Source organism: Equus quagga, chromosome 8, assembly GCF_021613505.1.
Source record: "Equus quagga isolate Etosha38 chromosome 8, UCLA_HA_Equagga_1.0, whole genome shotgun sequence".
NCBI lineage: Eukaryota > Metazoa > Chordata > Mammalia > Perissodactyla > Equidae > Equus > Equus quagga.
The window spans coordinates 92,801,457-92,807,114 of NC_060274.1; positions in this window are offsets into that span (position 1 = coordinate 92,801,457).

Genomic DNA, 5,658 nt, shown 5'->3' on the forward strand with positions numbered 1-5,658 from the left:
AAAACGAAACGTAGTGTACTAAAACTTACGATATGTAGGGAAGGCAGGACTTAGATGGAAATTTATGGCAGTAAATTCACACCTTTTTTGAAAAAGACAAAAGATCTCCAATAAATAACCTAACTTTACACCTTAAGTAATTAGAAAAAGGAGGGCAATCTAAACTCAAAGCTACCAGAAGGAAGGAAATAATAAAGATTAGAGTGGGGATAAATGAAATAGAGAATGGAAAAAAAACAGGGAAAATCAATGAAAACAAAACTTGTTTCCCTGAAAAGATGAACAAAATTGACAAACCTTTGGCTAAACTGACAAAAAAAAAGAAGAGAAGAACATAAAACAAAGAAAACATAAAGCATTGTTAATATTCTAGCTTACATTTAAATAAGTAACGGAGATATGAAAAGAAATACACAAAAAAATTTGTTTTGGTTTATTTATTGTTTTACCATTCTAGTCTGTTATTCTCTCTCAAGGTTTAATATTTAACAATATATTTTGAAGGCTTTGGATTACTTTTGTAATGTTAAAAAAATGTGTCCCTTTAGAAAAGGAACTAATATTCCTGTTTTACTTTATCCATGTATGTCAAAGAAAAAGTGTATATAACACAAAAACTTACACGTTACCCCCTTATTGTTTTGATTATGTACAATTCCTCTGGTTTCTTTCTTCTGTAAATAAAGATTTAGGGAATAAATTCTATAAAAGAAGTTTACAAAGCACATTTTAATTCTTGTTCTGATCAGCTGTTTTCTTTCTTTCTTATTATATTATATATGCTACATGTGTGCAAAACTAAGGCATAAAAGCAACTTGACTATTAACAAGGAATCAGGAGGCTTGGGCCTATTACTTCCTTAAGAGTCACTTATAAATGTTTCCTTTCTTTTTGTTTGGGGGATGGTAACATGTCTAGCAAAGCCCACCAATTAAAAGTAGCTAAAGAAACAGTGGAAGGGCAAAGCAGATTGTTCCCTGTGATAATTTATCTGAGGTTATTCCCTATTCAAGTCTTGTATACATAATCTAAGATAATTTAAAGTACATATATTCAGAGGAAAATTAAAAATTAAACTGATTTTCTCATAGTACATGCAAAGTTTGACAAATATGACAGTGTTTTTTGAATAGTATTCTTTGATTTGGATTCCATAATAACATGGAAGAAAGAAATCACCTTGTATTCAATATCAAAAAGATCAATTGTAAAATTTATCAAATGTTGATCTGACATTCTTCATTTAGCTATGTATAATATTTTCATCATAGAACAGTAAATGTTACACTTCAAATTTCTCAATATTTTTTAACATTACATCATTTTTTCTTCTTTAAATTTTTATTCCACCAATTTAGGTTTTTATTCCACTTTCCCAACAAAGTTAGATCTTAATGTAATATATTTTTATGTTTGAAAGTTTATTAATGATCATCGTATCATATTTCTCAGCAATAAAACATGGATATATATTATAATTTATTACTGTGAAATCTCTGTAAACATAAAGCGCTAAATGGTTAACAATATTTTCAAGATTGAGCCATCATGCAATATTTGGGATAAAATTGATTAAAATCACAAATATGTTATTAAACATGAAAAATAATTATTAACCAAAAATAACTATACATGCATCCTGTTAGTAAATAGATGATGCTTTTCTTTCTATTAGTTTATGTGTACATAGATAAATATTATTTTTTATACTGGAATGAGATGAAGGTCAACATCAACTTTCTTCTCAGTTTTCATTTTGGAAAATGTAAACACTGAGAGATATTCACATCAATAGGTAAATTTGAAAGTTGGAAGATTAGGTAGTAGATAGATAGATATAAATCAATTGATCACACAGTTCTTTTAACTCCTTCCAAGTTATATGCTAAAAATTCCATAGTAAGCTATCATTAAAGTTTATTTTCAAAGATCTGTACACCACCAGCTTGATTTGCCCTGTTATCATTGTTTTGGCAAACAAAAAATTGCAAGTCACTTGAAATTCCAAAGGATTTGTTACCCAAAGTCTTTGATTACTCTTTCTGAACACCAGCTCCAGTATTTCAGTTACCCACTTATTTCACTCCTTAGGTTTTTCCACTCTGGGAAATCCATGATTGCCAGATAAAGATTGGGTGAGAGGTTGATTTTCTTCTCAGAGTGGGAGAAGAGAAACTGAGAACGTAGAGGTAGAAAAAAAGAGGCAGTTAAGAATGCTCTGAGCATCATAAGAAATTCAGAAGTTGAGGATCTAAAAATTAATCCCTTAAATTTCAATGTGCATAACTTGGAAAATGTTTTTTTGAGGTATAATTGACATATTATATTAGTGTCAGGTGTACAACATAATGATTCAATATTTTTGTACACTACAAAATGATCAACACAATAAGTCTAGTTAAGATCCATCACCATATAAAGTTACAAATTTTTTTTTACTTGTGATGAGAACTTTTAAGATTTACTCTCTTAGCAACTTTCAAACAAGCAATACAATGTTATCGATCATAGTGACCATGCTTTATGTTATATCCTCATGACAGTTTATGACTGAAAATGTGTACCTCTTGACCCCCTTCATCCATTTTGCCCACCCCCTAACTACTCTCCCCTCTGGCAACCACCAATCTACTCTCTGTGTCTATGAGTTTTGTTTCGTTTTGTTTGTTCATTTGTTTTTCACCTTCCACACATAAGTGAAATCACATAGTTTTTGTCTTTCCCATCTTTATTTCACTTAGTATAATACCCTCAACGTCCGTCCATGTTGTCACAAATGGCAAAACTTTATTCCTTTTTATAGTTGAGTAGTATTCCATTGCATAAATATACCACATCTTCTTTATTCACTCATTCATCAATGGGCACTTAGGTTGTTTCCCTATCTTAGCTATTTTTAATAATGCTGCAATGAACATAAAGGTGCGTGTGTCTTTTCAAGTTATTGTTCTCATTTCCTTCGGGAATTTGTGTTCCAGTTCCTTCCTAAATACCCAGAAGTAGAATTGCTGAATCATATAGTAGGTTTATTTTTAATTTTTTGAGGAGCCTCTACACTGTTCTTCACATTGGCTGCACCAATTTATGTTCCCACCAGTAGCGCACGAGTGTTCCCTTTCCTCCACACCCTCATCGACACTTGTCGTTTCTTGTCTTTTTGATAACAGCCATCCTAACAGGTGTGAGGTTGTGGTTTTAATTTGCATTTCTCTGATAATTAGTGATGTTGAGCATCTTTTATGTGCCTGTTGGCCATCTGTATGTCTTTGGAAAAGTGTCTGTTCAGATACTCTGCCCATTTTTTAAATGGATTGTTGTTTTTTGCTATTGAGTTGTATGAGTTATTTTTATATTTGGATATCAACCCCTCATTGGATTTATGATTTGCAAATATTTTCTCTCATTCAATAAGTTGCCTTTTGTTTTGTTGATGGGTTCTTTTGCTATGCAGAGCTTTATATTTTGATGTAGTTCTACTTGTTTATTTTGCTTTTGTTGCCTTTGCTTTTGAAGTCAGATCCAAAAAATCATCATCAAGATCAATGTTAAAGAGATTACTGCCTGCGTTTTCTTCTAGGAGTTATATGATTTCAGGTCTTACATTCAAGGTCCTAATCCTCTTTGAGTTAATTTTTGTGTACAGTGTAAGATAGTGGTCTGGTTTTATTCTTTTTATGTGGCTGTCCAGTTTTCTCAACACCTTTTGTTGAAAAGACTGCCCTTTCTCCACTGTATATTCTTGCCTCTTTTGTTGTAAATTAATTGACCATATATGTGCGGGTTTATTCTGGGCTCTCTATACTGTTCCATTGATCTATTTGTCTGTTTTTACACTGATACCATATTATTTTGATTACTATAGCTTTGTAATAAATTTTGAAATCAGGGAACATGATGCCTCCAGCTTTGTTCTTCTTTCTCAAGATTGCTTTGGCTATTTGGAGTCTTTTGTGGTTCCATAAAAATTTTAGGATTTATTGTTATATTTCTGTGAAAAATGCCCTTGGGATTTTGATAGAAATAGCATTGAATTTGTAGATTTTTTGGGGTAATATTAATTCTTTAAATCCATGAGCATGGAAGTAGCTTTGCATTTATTTGTGTTGTTTTCAATTTCTTTCTCCAATGTCTTATAGTTTCCAATGTACAAGTCTTTCACTTACTTGGTTAGATTTATTCCTAGATATTTTATTCTTTTTGATGCAGTTGCAAATGGGATTGTTTCTTAATTTCTCTTTCTGATAGTTTTCTGTTAGTGTATAGAAACACAACTGATTTTTGTATACTGATTTTGCATCCTGCAGCTTTACTGAATTCATTTATTAGTTCTAAGAATTTTTGTGTGGAGTTTTTAGGATTTTCTATGTATAAAATCATGTCATCTTCAAATAGTGACAGTTTTACTTCTTCCTTTCCATTTTGGATGTCTTTTATTTCTTTTTCTTGTCTAATTCCTCTGGCTATGACTTCAAACACTATGTTGAATAAAAGTGGCAAGAGTGGGCATCCTGGTCTTGTTCCTGACCTTAGAGAAATAGTTTTCTGCTTTTCACTGTTGAGCATAATGTTAGCTGTGGACTTGTCTTATATAGCCTTTATTATGTTGAGGTATGTACCCTCTATACCCATTTTGTTGAGAGTTTGGATCATAAATGGATGTTGAATTTTGTCAAATGCTTTTTCTGCATCTATTGAGATGATCATGTGATTTTTTTCGCCTTGTTTTGTTAATGTGATGTATCATGTTGATTGATTTGCATATGTTGGATCACCCTTATAACCCTGGAATAAATACCACTCAGTCATGGTGTTTGATCCTTTTAATAGATCATTGCATTTGGTTTCCTAATATTTTGTTGAGGATTTTTGCATGTATGTTCATTAGGGATATTAGCCTGTTATTTTCTTTTTTTGTGTTGTCCTTGTCTGGTTTGGTATCAGGGTAATGCTGGCCTCATAAAATGTCTTTGCAACTGTTCCCTCCTCTTCAATTTTTTTGAAGAGTTTGAGAAGGATAGGTATTAGATCTTATTTGAATATTTGGTAGAATTCACCAAGGAAAGCATCTGGTCCTGAATTTTTATTTTTTGGGATGTTTTTGGTTTCTGATTCAATGTCCTTACTAGTAATCAGTCTATTCAGACTTTTTATCTCTTCATGATTCAGTCTTGGAAGATTGCCTGTTTCTAGGAATTTATCCATTTCTTCTAGGTTGCTCAATTTGTTGGCGTATAATTGTTCATAGTAGTCTCTTATGGTTCTTTGTATTTCTGAGTTATCACTTTTAACTTCTCTTTCGTTTTTGATTTTATTTATTTGAGATCTCTCTCTTTTTTACTTAGTGAGTCTAGGTAAGGTTTGTTGATTTTGATTATCTTTTCAAAGAACCAGGTCTTAGTTTCATTTATTGTAACTTTCTCAAAATATTTTAAATATTTTCTGAGTATTGATGTTGTAAAAAGTATCTATGTTATGGTTGTGGTTCTTATTAAGGAGAATCATATTCCTTTTCTGAAAACCTAATAGTGCATTACAAATTCTTCATGACTTAGAGAGTGAAAGCTATGAGTACTGCCATCAAGAGACATATATTTTAATGTGGGAATCTGCCCTCCATATTTTAAACCTACAAATTGAATTTTAACTAAATAACTGTA